Source organism: Rhamphochromis sp. 'chilingali' (assembly GCF_963969265.1).
Source record: "Rhamphochromis sp. 'chilingali' genome assembly, chromosome: 9".
Taxonomy (NCBI): Eukaryota; Metazoa; Chordata; class Actinopteri; order Cichliformes; family Cichlidae; genus Rhamphochromis; species Rhamphochromis sp. 'chilingali'.
Window position 1 is genome coordinate 7301147 of NC_137936.1, and position 26037 is coordinate 7327183.

Consider the following 26037-nt stretch of genomic DNA (forward strand, 5'->3'; position numbering starts at 1 on the left):
TTTGACCCTTTGGTGTGCAAATCCAAACAAACAGCAAACAAACAAGCACTAATGGATACCTTACCATCTCGGTAAAGTAGTATGATGCACTATTTCCAATGGCAAAAGTAGACTCTATACCAAACAGGAAAACCAAAACCTTTTTCCTTCCCTTTGTTCAATATTAGAGTAAATTAAAATAGGATTGCTTATGTTTATTTCCTAGTACACAGGCAGCTGGATCCTTTCTGTCAGTAACACTGGAGTAGGAGGTAATCACTGAAATCTTGGTGACAAAGTTACAAAGACGCTGACAGGAGCGAGGCCAGTGGAAATGGTGAAGCCAAAGGCAACAGTACCATCATGACTGTCCAATGCAAACAATCGTAATAGTTTATAGACTGGCCACTTATTTTTAACCCACTTTATTTCCCTCTGCAGTATGAGATTAATAGCCACAGTTTGAGAACAATGACTCTTCACTTTTGGTTTTTGCCTCCAAATGTTAGCTTGGTAATCTCCCGTTGTTTCGAGGTCTCAGCAAATACCTCAGTGAACACAATAACTAACTAAAAGTGAGGGGGGACCAAAACAGGATCCAAGCTGTGATAAACTGTAATTTCAATTAAATGTGCAAAACTTTTCTTTCCCCCTCCCTCCTCACAAAAACACCTCCCTGGCAATTTGGTGCTCAATCCTGACAGGAGCAGATCACAAGCGCTCTGCCAACCCCCCGCTCATGCGCTTTAATACAAGCTGTCCTGATCGATCATAGTAGCCAATTAAATGCTGCGCTTCATCTCCGCATGAGGACAAACATTTAGCATTTGATAATAGGGAGCAGCAGCAAGCGGAGGAGTGACTGGGGGGATAGCTTGTTAAAAGTCTCTCCAGGACATGACCACACCTGGCTGCTGCTGCTACTGCTGCTGCTTGAAACATTTAAACAGGCTGAAATTAGTATGCAAAGCCTTTGTCCACCGAACATGGTGTTTGCAGCCTGTGACAAACAGCAATGAACTGAGCGGGGTCTTATCAACCGCACAGAAACTAGGAATGATCGCAACACTCTGCTGTGATGGAAAGTGAAGCGAAACTACTGCAAAAGGGAGAGAGGCTTAGAGCTGCTAGGCATTGTTTTGTGCGCGTGCTGTTCGTGTCCTCACACATTTACTGTTCTCGGATTATTCTCAAAATGAATGTAAAGCATCCACCCTAGTTATATAGCAAGCAATATTCTAATTTAACATATTTAAGACTGCAGCTGCAGAAATTAGACAGGAGATGCTGCCTCTGTGCTACACACAATCTCGGTTGCTCACTTTAGGAAGAGGCTGTAATCTTAGAGAGCATGACATATACAATACATACCTCTGATGCATACCTTCAATAAAAGACAATTGAAATGACAATAAGATTTACTTCATTCCTTCTAATAGGTACAGAGATTGATGTAAGTCTCAAAGAGAGAAGCAATCTTTTGAAATCCAATTATGTAAAGCTGGCAGGTTTCCCTTTCACAGTCTAAGATCAATTGCACGGCAGAGAAAACGAGATATGATCCACAATATGAAGACAGTGAACAGGTTGAAGGAGTCTGTTGTATACAGCCAAGCAGAGCAGCAACAAGGAATAGATCAAGCGGTTATCAAATGAGTGCAAAAATACAGTATTGAATGATGCTAATATATCTTTGGAGTGTAAACAGCAGGTGTAATATGGTACCTACCTATTGTTAGCCTGTAAGCTAAAACGGTACAGTCAGTGACCTTGCAGTTGTCAAAGAAGAAAGAAAACGTTTGGAAGAAGAAAACACTTAAACCTGTCATTTCCTGCTTGTCTAAAACAGAGCAGCAAAGAGTCTTTTTCCCCCCCCATTCTTTTTGACACTCCACACAGGTTTTTTATTAAAGCACATGCAACTGTAGCAGTCACTGTTTTCTCTCGCCTGTCAAAGCCTGTTGAACAATTTGAGGTTTCACACCAAGCCCAATTAGTTTGGTGGCAGGACTTAGTGGAATGGAACAGCCGTGATGCAGAACAAGAACCAAAGTATTTTCTGGTTAAAAAGGAAAGTCAATCAAATGCATGTTGCATGGTGTCAGGAAAGAAGTGAAAAAAGGTTGATTCACACTGCTGCCTCACAACAGTGTTACTCCCAGCACTTTATTGCTAAATGCTCTCTCTCTCTCTTTGTAGCACACCAGCGATGCTGAGAGGTAATATGACAATAAAAACATGTTTGTTATTTAATATGAAGCGAGCACAGTGACATCAGCGCACAGTGACATTAGCGCTGTTTCTGTTTGTAACCAGGGTTACCGATACTGCTACCATATTACAATTTTTTGTTGACGTCAGCAGGCATGTAAATGCATAAATGATTGCTGGTGTGTCATTATAACAAATAATAGAATAATGTCAGTAAAACCAAGGAGCTGGTGGTAGACTTCCGCAGGCACAAGCATTCTCCACTGCAACCACTGAACATCCAGGGTATGGACATTGAGGCTGTGGACAGCTACAGGTACCTTGGTGTTCATCTGAACAACAGACTGGACTGGACTCATAACTCAGACGCCCTCTACAGGAAAGGGCAGAGCAGGCTGTACCTGCTGCGGAGACTCAGGTCGTTTGGGGTGGAGGGCCCACTCCTGAAGACCTTCTATGACTCTGTGGTGGCTTCTGCTATCTTTTATGGTGTGGTCTGCTGGGGCGGCAGCATCTCTGCTGGGGACAGGAAGAGACTGAACAGGGTGATCCGAAGGGCCAGCTCTGTTCTAGGATGCCCTCTGGACCCAGTGGAGGTGGTGAGTGACAGGAGAATGGCGGCTAAGCTGTCATCCCTGTTGGACAACGTCTCCCACCCCATGCAGCAGACTGTGACAGCACTGAGCAGCTCCTTCAGTGGGAGACTGCGGCACCCACGGTGTGGGACGGAGAGATTTCGCAGGTCTTTCCTCCCCACTGCTGTCAGACTCCACAACAAAGACTTTAACTGAACAAACACACACATCCACACATGTGCAATAACACTAAGTGCAATAATCTTTTCTGGCATCGTTGTATTTTTACTCAGCTTATTTATACTAGATCACGCCCACAGTACAGTATTGCTTGATTTTGTCATGCTGTCGGCCATGAAATGAAAATGATTTGATGCTTCTACATGGTTTTGTAGGTGCATAAATGCTTTAAAAAATGGGCCATTTTAGCCCATTGCTAGGTGGCTGCTGGGGAACATGACAACATTATAACATATTATGTATATTTCAGCTTTTGTGGATATAAATGAGATTTTATTTTAATGAAACTAAAACAGCATGATGCTTTGATAAGGTGTTATAGGTCCATAAATGCTAAAAACAGGCCATTTAGGAAGAAGATAGTATCTGTTGCTAGTTGGCTGCTAGGCAACCTGACACCATCGTATTATGCCATGCATAACTGCGGTTGGTATACAAAACTTAGATGTTGTTGTGAAATAAGAATTATGAAACGCCATTATACAACGTGAGCCGTTGCCAGGCAACATGATGACATCATAGTACACTGAAAAAAAGGGACTGGCCATCTCTTGGATTTATGTAAGCATCTTGCATGTATTTAACACAATTGCCTAATCTTTTAAAGATAAATGTAACTATATAGTGTAAAAACTACATGATATGCAGAAAGGGTGTATTAAATTGTTCATATCATGTTCAGGTGAAGTAAGTCAATAAGATAGCAACGTTAAATCTCGTGAAACCACGCGTGATTTTGTCTCGCGGGCTTTGGATCGTGGTTTAAAAAAGGCATCCATCTCAGTCAAGTCGAGCAGTCAACTCTACGTTTTTGGTATGTCTTGATTTTTTGAATTAATATTTACCATATTTCAGCCAAATGTAGTTAAACGTCTAGAGTGTCACCATGTAACATGCTAAAAAAGAGCCGTTAGCTTATTTGCTGTTTTATCTGTTGTCAAAGAATTGGCGCTTTTTCATTTGAATTTGTCTTTGGCACAAGAGCCGTAATATCACATTAAACCTAATTACGAGGCACTCATAACATAATTTGGTTTTCTGTGTGAATAGATTTGCCAAATGACTCTTCAGTTACATTGTGTATTTACTGCACCGTGGTGTTAGTGAGATTTTGGACATTGAACAGCTTTAGCTAATATCATCAGTGGCATTATGCTAGCTTACATCCCTACCCCTCCTGCCCTCACCTGCTGTCCTTTTGTTTTTGTTTTTTTTGCTGCACATTGAGAGATGACCTCTATTCTGCATTTCACCAGGAGTCAGCTAATGGATTGTGGGTTCAAGGTGTTATGGTAAGAAAGTATATTCTATTTTCGCTTAAGGTTTCTGTAACTTAATTATAATAGGTTTTTTATAATTATTAGGTGCATGCATACTCAAATAGACCACCCTATTAATACAACTGAGAAATCCAAAATCTGCCATAGGTTTAACTTATACCTGTATGTATTGTCAGAAAGGTGATTACTGGACTCACATTAATGCACACTTGAACTAAAATGAGGTTGTAACTTCTGGGTTGTTGGGTTGCAAATCAGGAACAAACATCTTTGGATTTTTTGAATCCCATAAGATCTGGAAACACAGTTTTTATTCAACAAAACATTACTGATTATTAACCAAGCACAATGCCTGCTGTTATTTCAAAATAATTTTATGTCATTTCAGATAAAATGCAGCATTCCAGTGCATCCCAACCATGCCTTTACAGTCAAGGTTTCTGACGGAGCTGAGTTTCTCTCTGACAGTCTGCTGAAAGTGTTTGCAAAGTGATCGGGGGAACAGGGCACAAAGCTAAAGGATGTAGCTGCCATGATGACAGTAAGAACTTTAAAATTCTTTAACTACAAAGTTTATATGTATTGCATTAGGTCAGTAAAAGATTTTTATGCTGCATCCATTGAAACAGTCAACTATTACAAGTGAGTACTGATTCCACTGAAAGGATGCCATAATTTTCATCATGCATTTACTGGCCCACTGAGAAAAATTTATCTTTTTAAAAAAATATATGTTTTCTTTTTTCTTTCTCAGCAGGTGACCCAGGTGATTGATATATGCTTTTTTTTTTCTTTTTTTCTTCTTTTTTTTTTCTTTTTCTGCTCATTCTGTTGGTTTTTGCCCTTCTCCCCCGTCCCTCTTCTCAGCTGTTTCTCTTTCCCTCTTTCTTTCTCCCCTTCTTTCCCCCAGTCAAGTCTGTCCCGTATTCAGTAAGTGAAAATAAAATAAACAATAAAAGGTGAATCAAATGGACCATTATGGCAAGGCTGGGATGGTCAATTTGGTAAAGTAAATCCGTTGGGCATCTTTCTTTGCCTTTAGACAACAATTCTGATGGCAAAAGAGCCAAACGGGACAGGCCAAAAAAAAATAAAAATAAAATATGTTCTGGAAACTATATATCCATAAAGTTGATGTCAAACAGGAACTTTTGATATTGCTTTGTAGATGCTGGTGTTGCATGTTGACTGGTTTAAAAAGTCAAGAGTTTTTGTGTGGGATCATTTTCTTCTGTGCTACTGAAAAGTTCACAAATCTCTGTTTTCTTTGTTATAATACTTTAGGATGACATTAATGCTCAAAGGGAGTCTCATCAAAGTGCTCCGCATCTGTGTGAAAGACAATTGCAATCTTGGTGCAGGAGTTCATGGTGAGTGTTTTATGAGTAGATTGTGGCTTTGCAACATTTAAAAATGTATTTAGTTATCCACTTGATCCTCATTGGACTGGTTAGGACCAGTAGTCCTCTTTAATAATTTGAAGTTCACATGAGGCCTGGTAGTGAACTCGGCCGCCGGCCCTTGAGGCCCCACCCCTGTATTAGGGGTCACATCAGTGTGAAAAAACTTTAAATTTGTCATTCTAGTGAACCAAGGAAAATCCCACCAATATTTACATTAGCTTTTGTTTGGAAAAAAAAAAAGACCAACTGACCAACAGCTAACCAAATTGTGGGGCTGAAAGTCTAAATTCTAACATCTTCTGAGTGGCATAACCTGGATTTCTGATGGGCCAGTGTCTTTCTAACAAAAACTAATGTAAAGCATTTGAAATTATTATGTTTTTCACCCTCTCTTAGAAACTCTGTTAGACCATGAATGGCAGCATGGCAGGCCACTCTTTGGCTATAGCTATTTACTATGTTGCTTGCATTGGTTTAAATTACTATAACATTAGAACTGGTAGATTCAAAAGAGATGAGTTTAAAAAGGAATCTTAAAGAAATGTTTTGTGTTTAACCAGGACTTGACTGAGGGCACTGCACAGATTGAGAAAACCACAAAGAACATCTGTCTCCAGAGGATGCGGCAGGCAATGACTTTTCTGATGTTGGCATCATCATCGAGGGTATAGTAGTTCTTCAAGATCTGGATAACGTGACCTTTGCAGTAGCCATGCTGTTTGGACCTTTTTTATTCCTTCAATATGAGTTACCCATCACAGCTCTGCTACACTTTTGAGGTGATTCAAAGGGTGGTAATGGAGTTGGATGCAACTCAGCTCTCAAGAAAAGCTCACAACTAAGACAAAACTGCTCCTGCAAGGAAAGCTCACTGTTATGCATTAGTGATGGGTCGTTCGCGAACGAAATGGCTCTTAGAGCCGGCTCTTTGACGTGAACGACGCGAGCCGGCTCCTTATCGCGAGCCGTCACGTGGTTTTTTTTTTTTTTTTTCTTTCTCTCAGCCTCTCTCTCGCACTTTTTTTCCGCTTCACTCTGCACGCGAGCCTTGTGCTTTACGCTGGGCAGAGGGGGGAGGGGCGGTAGTTACACTCAGTAGCACAGGAACAGAGCCAGAGAGAGAGAAAGAGAGGCATGGACAACAACATTAGAAAGGTATAGTAATCATCCACAACTATTTTCGGTTGCAGATGATAAAGGATTGAGAAAGTTTATTCATGCAGGTCCATATGACAGAGAATATGCATGTTCTTTTAGTTTTCATATTATAATTTATATTTAATTGTGTTGTGGTTTGCAGTGTTTTGTGTTCTTTTCACTTTAAATTTGTGAAAGGAAAAAGCTGAAAATGTAAATAGTTAAAACTTGAAATGTGAATAGTTGATTTTTGTATTAGATGATTTATTTATTACATTTTATGTGGAGTGAATAAATAAAAGTATATTTACGGTGGCCCCTAGAGACAAAGCACATACAAACTTCAAATCACGTACGAACTCTGAAGCATGTACAAACTCCAAAACACGTAAAAACACGTACAAACTCCAAAACACGTAAAAACTCCGAAGCACGTAAAAACTCAGAAGCATATAAAAACTCAGAAGCACATAAAAACTCAAAACACGTACAGAAGAACAACAGAAGTGCTCCAGGATGCTGGGCGCAGTGTTGAGCCTTTGTTATCTTGTGGCTACACAAGCCAGCAAGTACCAATGACCGGATTTGGTGTGTGGTAATAACAGGTAAATGAACTTTTTTTTAAATTATTTGAATATATATATGAGTGCCTGTGTATAAATACACAAACAATACACACATGCTTTCAATTGTGTCATTTAAGTGATCTAGTAGCTCTGCTTTGGAAGTTCAGTTCATGCTAGAAATGTGTTTTGGAGTTTGTACGTGTTTTGTCTCTAGGGGCCACCGCATATATTTATATATAAACATATATAAATAAAACCACTTGTTTTTACGTTAGTAATTCCTTTTGTGCATAATTTTATATTATTGTTAATAATAAATTAATTAAAGCAACAAAACAACCTGAAGAGCCGGTTCGGAGCCGAAAGAGCCGGCTCTTTTTAGTGAGCCGAACCGAAAGAGCCGGTTCTCTAAAAAGAGCCGGAAATCCCATCACTATTATGCATGTGAGGTGATCAGCTCTAGGTGAGAGGACATTTAAATCTCACACTTGTTCTGCTGCATTTTTGAAGCTCAATTCCAGGAACAGATCGCAGAGTTCATTTTTATATACTCTGCAACTGCCATGAGGACAGGGCCGTTTTTTTGTTGTTGTTGTTTGTTTTTCCTTTTGCTCTGTACAGCATTTTGGCAGCATTTTTAAATTTCTCTTTGTATTTTTTCTTTCTTTTACTAGTGAAGAGATGTAGCGTGAACAGTTATACAGTCTAAATATCCCATATGGGTCGTGTGAAATGGTGTTTTCAGTTTCATTCAGTTGAAGTAAAGAACGTTGAATATTTCTAAGTGTGCTGTTTTGAACCAAGATGTCACAGTATGATCAGTGCTGTAATTTTTGACAGTCACTGTATCAATGTTATTTTTGCATCTCTTGAATAAAGGTTTTGACCTGCAAGTGCTAATTTCTTTAGTTATTGGGGTAAAATGGGTAATGTTAATAGGAAGGTGTTTGCCAATTCAGTAACCTAATTTAATGTTAATGGAAACTAACATTATCTCAAATTGTTTAGTTATAATTGTTGTTTAACTGAATCTTGATTTTTGATCTTGATTTGTTCTTTCCCAACATTTTTCAAAAGAAACAGTCTAATTTCTTTGCTGTGATTGATTCCAGAGAACACGGAAGAACTGACATTATTTAACTGTTGATTTATGTAGATTCAGTGGAGGAGTAATGTCAGTTTAATTCTTTACCTACTGTCAATGCAGTGAAATTAGACATTTTGTTTTGAAAGGTTACTGGTGGATGCCACCAACCATCTTGGAAGAGAACAATACAATCTGTTATAAGGCCTCCATTTGAAAATTGTGTATTTGATACTAGAATATAATAGCAAAATGTAATTTGAAGATAACATGTAGTATTTAAGTGACCAAGTAGTATTGGGTAAAAGTTATTGAATGGTGTTGGGATAAAGTGAGAAAATTGTGAAGGATTAAAATATTCCAAGAGCTCAAATTACTTCATCAAAACATGTTTAAGTCACATTTTATCAACACAAATTGCACAGGCTTATTGAACATGAATAAATTGTGTTAATTTAACTCAATTGTTTAAGTTGCTGCCAAAGCAAAACATCTGTGTGCAACAAATGTCCACCATTGAATTAAGTAAATCCAACAACATATTTTTTTCAGTGTACCTGGTATAGGTAAAAACCCTTAGGGGCCCAGGATCTACTAGTGTGCTTGGAAGTGCCACTTTTTTCTGCAGCATGTTTTAATTGCAACAGAGATTCTCTGCTGGGCGAAAACTGTATGTTTTATGAGTGCAGCTTGTTAAGCTGTTCTGTACTTATATAAGTAATGAAGCTGGACCATGAAATTACACCAGCACAAACTGTGCATTGCATTCTCGCTAGAATGTGTATGTTAATTAGTTCATGTATTTATTTGGTGAAAAATGTATGAATGTTTTTATAGTTGTTTCTAATGTGCGGCTAAGTCTCTTTTGCATTCTGGAATTGCAGCTACAAGAACACATAACACATAGAATACATACATACACAGATACATAGCATACAAATACTAAGAATACTTATTCAATCAGTAAAAGTTTTGATCGGCCAAAGTGACTAAGTAACCTTCTATGTCTTCCCTGTCATGACAGTAACTTTTAATGTTTAAATATATGGAATTTAGAGATTCAGAACTGTAATATGCAGCTGTCACCTTAGAAATAAACAGCAGCACCAAGAATGCACTCAAGGTTAAAAATGTTTTACTTGAATTGAAATGTTTATTTTACTGCTCTGTGTGCATAATCCCAAGATTAACAATGTTCTATCGTCTTACTTATAACAGCTGTGTTGTACACATAGGGTATATTTTGGTGGGAAGAGTCATATAAGACATGAAAAAAGCCCTGTTTTATGTGGGCGTGCCTGAAGTAGAAAGTCAGGCTGAACAGAGACCTGTGATTTTTGACGGGATTTGAGTTTTGTTGAGCAAACTAATGCAAAGAAAGGAAGTGTTGAGCTTGCTTTGTATTACACCACTCTGGTATAATCTCCTTATATCGTGAGTTACCATTAGCTGGGCATTGGGCATAATTGTTTTTAGACTGCATTTGTTTACATTTTGAAAATCTTTTTACACCAATTAAGTTAGGAACAACCTGGGATTACTCAGTAGAGCTCAGAAGCAATTATTTTCTTGGTTTTACCTCAGGATAGAGACTTATTATTGTTAGCTATTACTATCTGTTTTATTCACTTTTTAACTTATGATCTCTTTTAAACTTAAAGAAGTTTAAAGAAAATTAAATAATATGAAAGTATTGCAAAGAATTGAAATCTCTCATATTTAAGCAGTGGCAATCATGAAAAACTACAACCCGCTTATGGTGGAGTCTTCATAATTTTAATTAATTCGGACTGATAAAATCCACATTCCAATCTCTTTAGTTGAAACCTTTGTTGTATAAAAACTCTCCACAGAGATCTGTTGTTGGTTTTTTTTATCATGTGAGGCGACTCGTACCACAGAGAAATGGTCTGTGTGGTATTATTTTATTTTTTTCTTGTCATATTTGCCTCATTAGCACATCAGCACAAATATGAAAAAAATTAAAATTCTCCCACTGGCATCGATCCTGAATATAATTTGATAATCTGGGAACACAAATTGTCCCTGTGCAAGCTAATTTAACATACTGCAGACCAATGTTTTTTTTACTTTTATTGTCTTAGGCTTGTACTTGTTTGATCACGTTATGATGTGCACCAAGAATTTTGTTATGCTTTCAAGCTGTCATTTTTTTGTTTGTTTTTTAATAAAATAGAGTATGCAGTTTATGAGGTGAAATCACAGATATACAAAGTCTACAATTAAAAAAAAGGAAATACTGTTTAGGGACTATTTTTCTTCTTTAATAGTGCTTTCAGCATTGAACACTAATCTCACTGGAGGACTTCAAAACTTTACTACCCTGAAAAAAAAGCTATATGGAGTGCACTGGCTAGGTCTGTCTTCACTTGAAAAACAAGCTTTCTGTAGATATATATATATATATATATATATATATATATATATATATATATATATACAACATAATTTTAGACAATATGTTAAAGAAGATATACAGAGATGAAAAAAACAAAGAAACCGTTTTTTGAGCAATCAGTGGATATAGCCTCCCCTGGCAATTATCCTGTTCTTTCAACACAGCGTGTGAGTGTTTTTAAAAAGAGACACAGATTGTTTATAAGTCCATTGCTAGTCCAGACCTGTAATTTGATTTGATAGCACTGGATTGTCAGTGACCTTTTCTCCGAGCCAGCTTGTTTAAAAAGCGACCTTGTAACCCTTGACATCTTTAAGTTGTCACGTAAGATGAAAGCCAAGGTAACAGCTCCTTTGAGCTGATCCGTAATTTGTACACCAAATAACTGACTACGCGGTTTTATGACAGAACCTTCGAGATTTAAAACTCACAATATCCACGCAATACTAATCAATACCACAATCACAGTTCAAGATATTTGGTTTACTCTTTGTTGCACTTCAAATCAAAGCTTAATTTGTTGTGCAGGATTGTGAACTTATGGAGTAAATTAGATTTGTGTTCAGAGGTTTCTCATTTCAAACTGAATATGCATTGAGGGATTTCTGGGGCTATTCTGAAAATTAATTATTAAAGGCTGTCCAGCGGCTACAAATAGTCTCAGATACCCTCTCTCAGCCCAGGAGTATTTAACATGCATCACAGTTAATGGCCACCACATGAATGTTTAAATGTTTCAAAAGGTTATGTACCCTGTAGCCTTTTGAAAAGGTTACCCACCCTGCAGTGTTAGACCCATCACCTAGTAGATGTCCTAAAGTGACACAGCTGCTCTGCATTGTGTGTCTGGCAAAACAACACAGAGGTGTTATATGAATTGGTCGCTGTTTGACAGTGATCTGGGGCGATCAGTGAGGCAGGCTTTCTTATTTTGCTGATTTAGTCATAGGTAATAAAATGCAAGCAAAATCTAGGTCTCGTCTAAAACATCAGTAGCATAATGAAGGTAAAAAGTTTTAAACAGATGTATAGATTAAATAAGATTTAAATAAGAAGCCAAAAGTATTATTAGTAGTAGTAGTCAAAAACACCATGCAAGCCACTTTACAATCCCACTTCTGATCCCAGATTCACTGACAACAGTTCCACTGTGTGAATAATCCATCACCAAACAAATGAAATAACAGTCCTATTTTAACTATAGTGACTGGATATGCAGTTCTGCTTGTTTTCCTCCACTTTACCTTAGGGCTGCTCGATTATGGCAAAACTGATAATCACGATTATTTTCACTGAAATTGAGATCACGATTATTTGACGATATTTATTTAACCCTTTAAGACCTACTATAGAACCAAGTCCACCAGAGCTTATATTTTTTTTTTTACATGCTGTAGTGCCATTTGTGGGAGCATTTCAAGTTGCTATACAACTGTTATAGCCCATATTTTACTAATATGTATGCATTAAGTCCATAGTAACTACATTAATTGCAAAAAAGTGCAATAAACTACAAAAAAAATTGAAAATCGCTTTTGTTTTGTTTACATACATTTCTACTTGGAGAAATTTAAGAGGTTTATCCCTCAAAACTTTAAATACAATAAAGTTGCAAAAAATAGTTTACAACAACAGGAAATTTATTTTGAGTGTCTTCATAGTTTTATTTTGGAGATACAGCAATTTTTATATATTGCAGGAAAAACAAAAAACAATCCTATGATGCAAATTTGCAAAGAAAACAGCATGTGCATCATTTCACTGTGGGAAGTGTTACGAACAGCTGATAGGAACGGCAAAGCGTGTTTCTGGAATATTATGTTTTTGTTCCTGCAAGCGCTTTTTATGCAATTTTTGCAAAGCTATATGTGGAACGAAACCGTGACCGAGGACAAGCTGATGGCATCAGATGTAAGTACAACTCCTCCGGTTTCATATGCAAAACAAATTATTGCGCTAGCTTACACGGTTCAGGTTCTACAGGGATTTAAAAATAGTTACCCAAAACGGAGCGTGCTGCTCTGACCGGCTTTAAAGGGTTAACAATGACTTTAAAAAAATAATATAAAATAGTGTGCAACACCACTGAAGTTTTTTTTTAAACTCTCTTTTCAACCAACGGCAGTCACTCTCCAAATAACTTCTGCTTAGCTTTCCGAGCTTCCCTCGGGTCCTCTTAATCAGCGGTCTCCAACCTTTTTTGCGCCACGGACCGGTTTATGCCCGACAATATTTTCACGGACCGGCCTTTAAGGTGTCGCGGATAAATGAGGGAGGGGCTAATAATCGGCTCAGTCATTTTTAATGATCGTTGAAAGCCCAGATCGTAATCGTGATTAAAATTCGATTAATTGAGCAGCCCTACTTTACCTTGTTGCAGAGTTAGCTGAAACCAAAAACACAACTGAGTGGAAGTTTGGGTTTGTGTCAAATATTTGCTCCATAATTAATGGATCGCTCTGTAAAAGCATCTGTTTGCTATATTAACTTAAAAGGGGATGACATGTCAACACTATATCACAGATGTTGGTGTTTCTTGTTAAGGGACATCTCAGCATGCAGACTGAAGGAGCTGGGGTTCAAACCACCAACCTTGTTCAAACATGTTTTATTTATTTCCCATTGAGTCACCGTCCTCTGCAAGTGTTCTTCAGGTTTTAGATCTGCCCCAAAGCTACATCACATAACTGTAGGACCAATGATTATAGTAAGACTTGGAATTAGGTTTGAATGATACCAGAGAAGAAATCATGTGCAAGGATAGGCCCTGTCTAATTAAAAATACTTTTGAAGAGCCCTTTTGAATATGCACTTGAAATGCACAGATCTTCACCTAATATCTTCAACATCTGTGACAAATTCCAATCTTATGCCTGCTGTGACAGATGACCAGAGAGTTGGAATAATAATCTTATGTTTCCAACCCTGCAAAAATTTTTTACGTTTTTTAACCCAGGTTTCCGTAAATATTGATATTTAATGTGTGGTTAAAAGCATGTGGAAAAAAATCCTTCATTTTAAAATGCTACACTGTACTGTATTTTTAGACTTTTTTTCTATGTTGCTTGCAGGAGGGGACTGTTTGTGTTTACTGGTAAGTTACTCGTCCTCCATTCTGCTCCTAGTTGTGTAATGGCAATCCTGGAGTTAGTGTTTAACTGAGGATCTCCTTCATTCAGATTGTTTTCACTGGAAACCCACAATTTTCTTTCACAAAAATGTGTCACCTGACAAATCCTTCAACATTCTGCTTTGTCAATCAGAGCAAGGTAGACGGTGGAAGGAGAGGAAGGGCAAGGTGCTGAAAAAGATATAGAATGGCTATACGTGGTAGAGCAACTCACGCACAGCTTTATCTTGTTCACAGAGGGCAAGCACATGGATTCTTCCCCCAAAGAAAGTAAGTGAAAACCTGCCATAGAAACAACACTGCACGCTAGCAGCACCCGTGTTCTGGAGTAACACTTTGTCCAGAGAAAGCTGCATGGACTCATTAACATCTTTTGCTTCTCTTTGCTGTAAGGCATCGCAGAGCAGCCTGAGAAAATAAGTGTGCCGTGTGCAGTTTTCTGACAACATCTTATAGGATTTCAGCTTCCTGAAATTTGCATTTTATTCCCTTTTGCTGTTTGTCCAGGCTGCTTAAGAAACATGGGAGGGTGGAGTTGCTTGGTGCGGCTTAAAGAGTGGTGAAATAGCCACAATCCAAGGGCCTACTCATTAAAGGTCTCCGAATTCATCAAATTTGCCCGGTGGACATTTAGCGCATTGCCAAATTCTGCAGAGTAATCTACTTTTAACACACAGTCTGACTTGTAACAATAACATCAAAAGGCGGGAGTGAAATTGCAAAAGCACAGTGTCAGAAGACGGTTTACAGACCGCTCTTCGAGCATGCAAGGTGAGAAAGAGTTCACGTGTTCTGTCAGTAATTACGGCATGAAGCATTGCATGAAAATGGGAATATTATACCAATTAGAATTTCTGCAACAAACATAAACAGCTTAACCAAATGACAATGATACACAGAGGGAAAGAAAAAACTAATTATATTATTGCTTGCATACGAACATAATTGAGTATGAAGCAATACGACTGCATCATATTCATGCACAATAAAAGGATATAATGCATCTTATTGTACATTATCCAAAATAAATAAATAAATAAAAGTGCAGACGATTCTGTGAACTAACAACAGACAGATTTATCAGCGAACAGTGGCGGATTATAGCCGCTAATGGGTTCAGACTTGACTTCGTCATGCTCCATTAAGACTATAGATTACATGCATGCAAACAAAGTTGCTTTGTTAGAGCTATCTGTCTGTACAGGATTTGTTCTTCAAAGCAGTGAAGGTTGAATATGATCTGCAGTGGTGTTCTGAATATTATTTTTCATTCAGAACAATTGTTGGAACGGACGCAGGAGGAAAACACCTCTTTTAAATCTCTGTGTTGTCCTGAATATCATTGAGATGCAGACAGAGACAAACCGTTGGAGACAAATTCCCATTCAACATTTATGGTCCTTGAGAGTATAATGAAATTCTTATCTTTCTAAACATGCATAGATCTCACTAAGCTCTCACCAGAAATAAGAGTCCTTCGGCCAGCTGTACATTTGAGATAGATCTACGGCACTGCATCCAGATCAGCGTGTGAGGAAAACCTAACAGCAAAGCTTCACTTGGACTTGTTAGTAAACTAAAGCCTCTCATTTCTTTTTATTAATTTAGATAATTTGACAGTACAAACGACTCAGAATAAGAAACAACAATTATAGTCCCACATTTAAAAGTCACGTTGCTGCCTGTTAAGTTTGATGAACTGCTTGTAAACAAACTGACGACACGTCTTCAGGCCATCGAGAATTTTGACATCAGCAATAATGAGTGATGGAAGTATGATTACAATGACCATAAAAATGACAAACAAGGCTGTGGCTTCATCTGTCCATATTAAGATAAGCTTGAGTGAGAAGTGAGAGGCTTAGGGGAGGCATTCAGTGGGATGCTGATTTGAATATGATTAATGGAGGGCCAGGTCTTCAAATCCCATCCAGCTCCTGCAGTCAGCCTCTCCCTGATAGGCTACCACTCAAAGTTGCTTCTGCTATCACGGCTCAAACTCGCCGTCTGTTTGTGCCCAGAGCTCAGGAGGGGGAGACGTCTGGGTGCCGTCTAAGCCTAGATCACAACAGAAAGGGTTACAGGCGGTCTGCCTGGCCAACTGGACTGGAATTCAGCATCACGACATCTCAGCCAATAAGAGATCATTTTGATCTAAAACATTCTGCTGTTTTTGGAAGGCTTTAATTGTTTTACAGAGAAAACAAAAACAAAACAACACGATAAGAACAGGAGATGTTGCCTAAAAGCATAAAATTATATTGGAAGTATGAGCGGAATTAAGACCACCAAACACCAATCACATCACATAGCAAGGAGAGAAAAACACTCTGAATTATACCAGTTCTTTATTCCGACACACGGAGAATACACTATAGTCATGCGGTCTTAAATGTGAACCAAATGGTAGGTGGTCAGGAAGTATTCCAGTAATGTCTCCTGATGGGTTTTTAAGGAAAAACATACTGAACCTCATGTGTCCATGTCCATTTTAATATCACATCACAATCACCAGATTGTTTTTTTCTGGAAAATCCCTCTAAACTCTTTCTTCTCTGGTGTAAAAAGAAGAGTCTTTTGGTTATTGATTGTTTTGGGGGGTTTTTTTTACACACACACAAATGGAAGGAGTAAAACTAATGGTTACATGATATTCACAGTACTATCTCCACTATCTGTCAATGAAAACTAAAGATATTTAGTCTAGGTTTCAACCATGATATTTTGGGTTCTCTGTGTTTGCTCATTCTTAGATATTTCAACTATTTTGATGTTGTAGATAGTCTCTGTTTCTGGCTACAGGTGTTATTCTAGTCCATCACAAGTTTATTGGAAAAGGCTAAATTGATACCACAGATGGAGATGCAGCCGCTCTCACTTTCACTATATGTTGTTGTTCTGCTGGCATGTTTGTTTCAGCTTTTTTGTTGCACTTTCCATGCTGGTTGGTCACACCACCATGATTAAAATGAAAAACTGAGCAAAAGGAAAAACCTTGGACTGAAATACTCAGAATAAAACAAAACATGGGATTGTACTGTGTCTAGAGCCACATTTGTATGGTAACTTGCATGAAGATGTATAAACACAACCTAACTTATAGCAACTTTAAACCCCAAACTATCCATAAGAAGTTAAGTTATATTGATAAATTTACAGCATTGCACATTTGCCAAGAAAGCTCTAAATTCTGCTGTGCAGCTTTCTGGTGAAGTGTGGTTAACATGTATGAGAAGACCTCGAACTACAATACACTGCTCCAAAAACTTAAACCAACACTTCAAATTTCAATGTGAAAAATCATGCATGGGTAATACGTTAGGAACAAAAGAATGCATCATTGTTTGATGGAAATTATACTCCAAGAATCTAAGTGAAAAATGGTGCAGCAGGCTAGTCCATTTCAGTGAAATTTCAGTACAGCAACTCAAAATGACACACAGTGGTCCCCCCTGATTGTATTCATGCCTGACAACATTGGGCTATGCTCCTAATGAGACAATGGATGGTGTCCTGCATGGTGTCCTGGGGAATTTCCTCCCAGATCTGGATCAGGTCATCGCTAAGCTCCTGTACAGTCTGAGGTGCAACATGGTGGCATCGGATACACTGAAACATAATGTCCTAGAGGAGTTCTATTGGATTGGTGAGGTGAGTGTGGGGGCCAGTCAGTGATATCAAGTCCTTCATCCTTCCTTCATCAAGCTGCCTGCATCGTCATACGAGGCTGGGCATCGTCATGCACCAGGAAGAACCCAGGACCCACAGCATCAGAGTAGGGTCTGACACTGGGTTCAAGGATTTCATCCTGATAACTAATGGCAGTCAGGGTGCTGTTGTCTAGATGTAGAGGTTTGTGCAGCCTTCCACAGTTTCTCCAAATCCTTTTACATCTGTCACATGTGCTCAGAGTGAAACTGCTCTAATCTGTGAAAAGCACAAGACAGCCAGTGGTGGTCTTGCCAATTCTGATATTTTACGGCAAATGCCAGTCAGGGTCCAGGGTGGGCCCATTGAAGGACGTCAGGCCCTCAGCCTGAGGGTTGTCTCATTCTTGCCGCTCTAGTGCACTTCATTTTTTTCAGCCGTGTATTAAATCTATGGGAAATCTCTAACAGCCCATTCAGTCAACAGAGTTTTTGAATGATGATATCAGTATGGTTGATGTTACACTGCAGTTACTACAGCCGGCAAAGCAGCCAAATGATCATTTTTCTTCGACAAATGTTTGGTTGATTGCTCCTGATTTCACATTTTGAATAATTTCTTGGAATTGAACCATAATAGTCTATTTGATAACAGTGAGGGGAAAGCATCAGTATCTAGAAATTACACGACCAGGAGCTACCAGATTTACGGGACCTCGGAGCAATTCTAAATGAAGATTTGAGACTTTTGAGATAATGTGAAACTATATTGTGGTCTCTCCTGGAAGCATGCATAAAGCGAGGCACATTGAAAACACTGGGATGATCAACTTCATCGGCTTGGCTTTCTAACATGTTTGGTAGATTTATTTTTAATCTCAATATGCTGTACTGATCGCAGTTTACGGAAATGTGGTCACATCGTGGGAGAGCTTACCCAGTTCAACAATTTCTCATTTGATATCATCCCATCTCGTGCCATCTGGCATATAAAGTTCAGCATGTGCATATTCAAATCTGAAGTGGACTTGTGCAATCTCATCTGTGCTTTCTATATTTCCTTAACAGATATACTCTCTTGAGGAAATACAGAATATATCAATATATCAGAATTTGTTTTGTCCAAACTAGAAGAACAAGATGACCTACAATCGATGCATACGCAAAAGTACTCTACAGAAGTTTCATATATGACAGATGTACGCTGCTGAGTGACTTTATTGGTTTAGCACTGGACAAACTTCAGACTGTGAGCAGCACAAGCACAAAACAAAGAAACAATTTGCTACAGTATGACAGGTAGCATTATTAGCATTGCAACCTCTGCCAATTCCAGTGCTCAGATGAAAAGGATTTCACCAGACTAAATACAAATGCATTCAACTGAAACCAGCATATGTTGTCCTCAGTCTGCAAGTTTAAGACTGCAAATACGAACCAATTTAGAACACGTAGCTGAGCAAACACGACTGTCAGTATAATAAGCAGCTTTTACTGTCTCTGCAGGTTGATAAGACGAGCCAGTGTCAATCAGGAAATATTTTATAATCATGAACTACTTCTGTCCTCTTAACTTCCAAGCTTCCTCAAACCTTTGTAAGTAGAGAATCACATTCACAGCAACAGGAATCCAATATTATAAATAAATCATTTGTTGTAGACAAGCTTGTGGGAGCAAGCTGCAATCCTTTGAGCAACCTTTAGAGGCCATTTATTTAAGCACATGTAAAATATTTGCATTTGTTCTCACTTTTTTAATATTTTGAATTTTGGCTGAATCCTGTAAACCTGAAATCCTGTTTTTCAAAATTCTACAGATAAAAAAATATAAAAATATAAAATATATTAAAAAAAATATGGAGAAAATATGTAGATAATTTTTGTCAAGGTAACAAATACATTTGTCTTTGGTGGGATTAAACTTGAAAGTTCATGTTTGTCTCCTTTTTTGCTTTTACTGTTTTTAGTCCTTTTTATATTTTTCTTATACTCAATATGCAGTGTTGGGTAAGTTTCTTTAAAAAAGTAATTAATTACTAATTACTAATTACTTAGTCAATATTGTATTTAAAATGCTTATCTAATTACTGTGTCAGAAAAGTAACTTAATTACTCAATAAGTAATTTAAGTAAATACTTTTTAAAATCCCTATAAAGCTTGAATGGACAAACAATAGAAATTAAACTCGTTAAATAATAAATACATTTTTTTAAAGACGGAGACTCTACAGTACGCAGCGGTAGCATCTCTTCCACAATGTGGCCTGCAATCATTTTTTAAGCTCACCTTCAGATGCTTTCTGTGCTGCTGACGTAAAATCACGTTTTGCCTGCTTAGCAGGAGTTGCCACGGTGTTCTCCATGGATGATGAACAAGAATCACTCAGAAGTGTTCGTCTATGCTCTCGTGTCAAGCGCTTCAGTAGATTACTCGTGCTATTAACAGCAGCCGATAGTTTCTTCTCCCCAGGACATAGTTTACATATTACTGTAATGTTCTTCTCTGCTTGTTTCAGAAAAGTGAAGAGACGGGAATATGTCCATTTCAAAAAACAGCCGACATCTTCCGCTTTAGAATACGACTATGCAGCAAACTGGCGTGAAATGACGTGCACCTGGCGGGCAGAGTTTACTTCTACGTTTAGAAGACAAATTATTGAAATTAAATAATGATATTCAGCGAGTTTAATTATTTTACAATGTAACGCAAGTACATTGTAAGTAACTGTAATTAAAATACCTAAAAATGAACAGTATTTAGTTACTCTACTTTTTCAGTGGAAAAGTAATTTAATTACATTAACGCTTTACTTAGTAACGCATTACACCCAACACTGTCAATATGAATCTTAAATCTTGTCCGTTTTATATTTTATCTAAACCATGTGTCCTGTGGTTAAAAGGTACAACAGGAACACGCTTGTCATTCTAATGCCTTACGTTGAAGCAGGTGTAACTATGAACAACACTTTTCATTAGAGTTCATTAGAATTTGCCAGGGGATCTTTTCATCATAACTGCTATGTCCACGTGTGCTTTTGTCATGACATGTGAGGGTATTCACTGATAAACCTTGATAGTACCACCAGAAGACCAAGGACACAACACAGTAAAGTGTTCCTTTAAGGAAGCACAGGCTTACCTAAACACAATCAGCATGGCAGCTGCTGAGTCTCACCTTCTAGTTCATGCCACTTTAAAGACATCAAAGGTGATGTCAGCAGAGAGCATGTCATCCCTATCAAGCCTTACATGCATTAAGGTCAACTTTGACAAAGTCAACATCCTTCAGCTACTCAACTGCTCCAACCCCCCCCCCCAACAAGAGCTGACTGAGACTTTCTGCCTCTGCTCAGTTTGCTCCCACCGCACTACACCAAGCAAATAAATTTATGAAATGAGACAGCAGTTATGGAATAACACGCAGTAAAGATGGGGTTTTCAGTGTCAAGGATGTTTATTAAATGCATAAAAAGATGCATAACTGTCTTCAATGTGAGACTCTTGTACAGATGACACTTGTTTCTATAACGTGACATTTTCATTACGCTCTTACTGAGTGCAGTGCATGTTTCTATCATGAATTCAAATTTGCTGTCTTTTCACACATTATTCCTGCGTCAGAGTACACACTGCACCATGTGGCTGAGGTCAAAAAATGTTCTGACCCGGTGTATTTTGATTCGCTTCACCATCTGCCTGGTCTAATCTACAAGGTCATTTAAATCCCTATTCTCGCTTGACCTCAGATCAAATTGTAATAATCACTCAGGCTTGGCATATAATGCTAAAAAATATGAAGCTGTGTCACAAAGGCAAAAAAACCCGTCACTTTCATAACTGTTTGTTTTAAGAGTTTCTCTCATTCACAGAAATCTCCAACTTTGCACTAATGCCACAGTGATGCACGTCAAAAACAAACCTTTCACTTGCTAACTCAATTTAATTTAAAGTGTTATATTACACAAACCTTTTTTTCAGATGCATGTATGTGTCTACACACTGTAAACTCAAATGCTCATTTGACTCATTTATTTAAATTGGCTTTTAACTAGATTTGTGCTGTTTGATTGTGCTGTTTTATGTTCATCTGTTTTATATTGTTGTGAATCACTTTGTGGTTTTTATCCTGTGAAAAGTGCTATGTAAATCAATAAAGTACTTAAATGAAATAATGTAAAGTTAATTTTTTAAAACAGCCCTACTAATTAAAAAAGCTTAAGTTTATCTATCATTTTCTTTCATTTAAGTTAGTTTAACTTATCATGTTTGATCAACTTTAGCTATTTTTGCATATTAAGTATCTGCTACTATAATAATACTAATATTATTTTGTTTTACTAATTTATCTAAATTAAATGGCAGACGTTTGATTCCTGGGGTCAATTTGACATCAAACATAAACAATATTAGTCTTTAGTCTCATATAACAGCTGGATTGATTTCGATTCTGAGAGAAGACAATGGAGTAAAACTAACTAACAACTAATATGAACCAGCTTTCTGATGAAGATGATTATGATTATGAACTGAAGAGGAGATTTTTCATTAAATCATCCTGTGAATTAGTGGATAGGTTTACAATCACCCTCTCTCATTAATTCAGGACGAGTCTATTGAACCAGATCAGAGATGTTGCAGCGACCCCAAGAATGTTTTAGGGCTTACAGTCCTGGAATGTATGCGGTGAGTTTTACATAAGCAAAACAACACTATACAAGAACAGGCACAATGTACAGTAAGTGCACACTGACAATTAAACCTATGAAATGCAATGTATTCAAAAATAGGAGAGCGTATGGTAAACAGCCAAAAGCTGAACAATGTTAAATTAGCAAATTAATATTCAAACGCAACTAAAGCTTCACGGTATGACCACTGAGCAGCAGGAAACACAATAAAGCCAGTGCACTAACGCTGCACACAAAACTCCAGAAAGAGATATTTCTGTTCCTGAAGCAGAAAAAAGAGTGGTCAGGTTTCAGCTTATGAGGCTCATCACTTAGCTGACTGGCATCTGTTCTTTGGGATTTCTCAGTAAAACCAAAACTAATGAGGAAATTTGATCTTGTTAGCGCTGGCCACACTTATCACATGCGTTCTGCTAAAAGTCATTCCAGGTGGTGTGCAGACTGTAATATTAACTTAATGCGCCTTGGCTGTAGAAGTAGGCTGAATTTGTATTGAATTTGTTACCTAGAAGTTATTTATAAAAATGAATGGCTCTAATTACTGATTTTTCTAACGACTTCCCACCCTTTCCACCGTGCTGAGTTCTGAGCACTGCCAAAACATGTGTGTCCTGCACGCAATACTGCACCTAAACCCATATCATGAAGGCACACAGGCGGTGCTGAAACACCATTATCTCTATGTGAGAAATGCGTTGGGAGAAGACGTTTATAAGACTGGGAACTGAAGGTTGCTGGAGGCAGTCCTAAGTGCTGCTATTTGGCGCTTGGTAGCTGTGATATACAGCGATAATAATTTTGACCACAAAAATGTAGCCTTTTATTTAAACAAATATGTCTGGAGTTTATTCAAAATTATATGGCCGTAGCTGAAAAATGAAACCATCAAAAAAAAATGTCTGCAACTGAAGATCCTTCACTGACCACTTGGGTCATTCAGTCCTCAGAGAGGTGGTGCTGCAGACAATAAACACACAATTTTCCTTTCTTCATGATAACCCCATCATCTGATTTAACGTCCCTGGACTTGACCTTTCATATGTGTTTTAAGTGTTGGTTCCTCTGGATAAATTTGCTAATCAATGTTACCATTAATTAGCCGTATCTGTGTAACACACACAAATAATCTAGGCACCAAAATAGCTATTGTTAGGCTCCTAACCAATGCAGTAAATGTTTAGTGTTCCGCTCTAAACAAACAAACAAAATAAAATAGTATGTCTGGTTCCTGTTCAAGTCACTCTTTTTGTGACTACTTGCAATTTGGTACATATTATTTTCTGTCCACAGTTCACAATAGTTGAAAGGAAAGAGTGCAGCCTTCTTTCCATCAGTACTTTTAACACAGTTAGTTTTGGCAGCTATTGTGACTCAGCAAAGAAAAAATGGAGAAAAAATGAACATGTTGCAAAATATTATCCACTGTTAGGAAGTAACCCACCCTAATATGACACATTGAGGCCCTAGTTATATTTGTGTGTATATATATATATATAATTAAAATTATGTCGTTAACGTAGATTAAGCCGTCATCACGATTAACGCGATAAAAATTTTTAAAGCTATTAACGCATCTGGAGTGCAGAATGACTCAAAATCCCTGAAATGTTTCTGTCCAAGCCTTTCGGGAAGTTTGTCCAAGTAGTTACCTTTGCATATGCGCAAATGTGTAATAGATCTGGTAGTGACGGGCAGCTGAACCAATCACATTGTGCGAGAAGGAATTTTCTTTTCACTGAAGCACTTGCAGCTTAAAATATCACATTGACGCGAAGCATACGTTAGTCGGGGATGCTGCTAGGACTTGGCTAACGCGTCATCCAGCTTGCGACAAACCACTCACGGAGCATCGGGGACTCAGCAAGTCTACCTCGGACATATTGACTGACACAATTGCCAAGTGAATTGCAACAAACTGCAGACCTGTTAATGTCATTGAGAACACGCGTTTTACATAGCTTTGGTTCCTCGTTTCTAGGACTTGAAGTGCCTCCCCAAGCGTGACAGAAAGAGAGTGGATAAATGTTTACAGAGTTTTTTGTTAACATGAATGTTCAAGATGTTCAATAAAGATGTTAAGTGCATATATTTTCCCCTTTTCTTCCAAGTCTGTTTGCTCATGCAAAATGAAATGCGATTAATATAGATTAAAAATGAATGATATTTAATCGTGATTAATCAGAATGAATCCACAGTAACCCTGTGATGAATCAGATTAAAAATTGTAATTGTTTGAGAGGACTAATATATATATTATACATTAGTGTATTAGTATGTAGGTTTTTTAAAAAGTTGTATTTCACAGGAAAGAAACTGCTAAAAGAAAACTATTCAAATTCTCTTTGAATTTAAGCATACATTCTTTGTGTTTATTCTCTATTTACTTCATTACATTAAATGTCTATAAATATCTGTTACAAGCTTAAATATAAAGTTTAAAAAGTGTAATTGTAGCCAGGCTATCGATCAAGTAATTGCGATTAATCGTGATTGACTACAGAAAATTGTGAGATTAGTTAGTTAATTTTTAAGAGTTAATTTCTAAGCAGTTAATGTATTGACAGCACTAGTAAATATATATATATATATATATATATATATATATATATATATATATATATATATATGGAGAGAGAGAGAGAGAGAGAGAGAGAGAGAGAGAGATAATATTTTTAACTGAATGGAGGACTTATTGTCAGGGGCTGGGTCTCTGATCCAGTGTTTTGAGTTTATTTGGTATCTTTGACTCTCTTTTGCTAGTATTTTAGGTCTGTCAAGCTGGTGTTATCATGTCTACGTTTCCATGTTTTCTCTTTATTCTTTATTTTGAAAGAGTCTTGTGTTCTTTTGTCATTGTTTTTGTTTCACTTCCCTGTGATGTCATTATGTTTAATTTCAGTCAGCTTTTTCCCCATGTGTTCTCACTTCCCCTGATCACCTCCTGTTTATTTAAGTCCTCTGTTTTCTGTGTTTCATTGTCGTCTGTTATACTTACCTTCATAGTTACCTTCATAGTCTTTGTCATAGTTTCACAGTATGTTTCGTGGTTGTCATAGTTGTTCATAATTTTTCTTAATTTCATGTTTACTGCTGACTTCCAGCCAAATAAAGGTTCGCCTTTTGTTCTACCTGCAACTCCTCTCTCTGCATCTGCTTCTGGGTCTTGTTCACAACACATTGGCGTACCCCACTGTGACACTTATGTTGAAGTGTGAGCCAATGACTTTACTAGTGTGGACTACCCTGATGACTCATTTCAGCATTTCTACATCTTTATGGACAAATAATATTCTGATAGACAGTCTCCATGCTCTTATTTTGAAAAAACAGTCGCTACTAACCAGCATCCTTTTCTGTGTGTCCCAGCTGGCTTGGCTGGCTGTCTGCTTGTTGCGGTTGTCTTTGATATCATTCAGCTGCTTCAGTCTGCTGGCTCCAACGTCTTAGCCTGCTGCTGCCAACAGCAGTCCTGGTTCTGTTTTGTGAGCTGGACAGTCACCGTGACCAGAACCCACAGCAGGTTCAGAACTGGTTCGTGTGCCACTACGCTGTACTCAACAAGGCTGCGGAGCAGAACAAAGACTACTTGCTGCAGTTGGAGTCCATCCACGATATCAAGACTGGTTCAGAGGCAGCTGATTAGAGCTCCACAATAACACGCACAAAAAGAAGACT

At 37.8% G+C, this 26037-nt stretch overlaps 1 protein-coding gene and 1 long non-coding RNA gene across 2 annotated transcripts in view; one reads left to right on the forward strand and one right to left on the reverse strand.

The window, feature by feature from the left end:
- cntn6 (contactin 6) overlaps window positions 1–26037 on the reverse strand; it is a 152927-nt gene that overhangs the window by 113536 nt on the left and 13354 nt on the right. The window lies entirely within an intron of this gene.
- On the forward strand, window positions 4273–5628 carry LOC308402615. The gene is made up of 3 exons (XR_013972784.1): window positions 4273–4297; window positions 4674–4826; window positions 5570–5628. It is a non-coding gene; the product is annotated as an uncharacterized lncRNA (long non-coding RNA).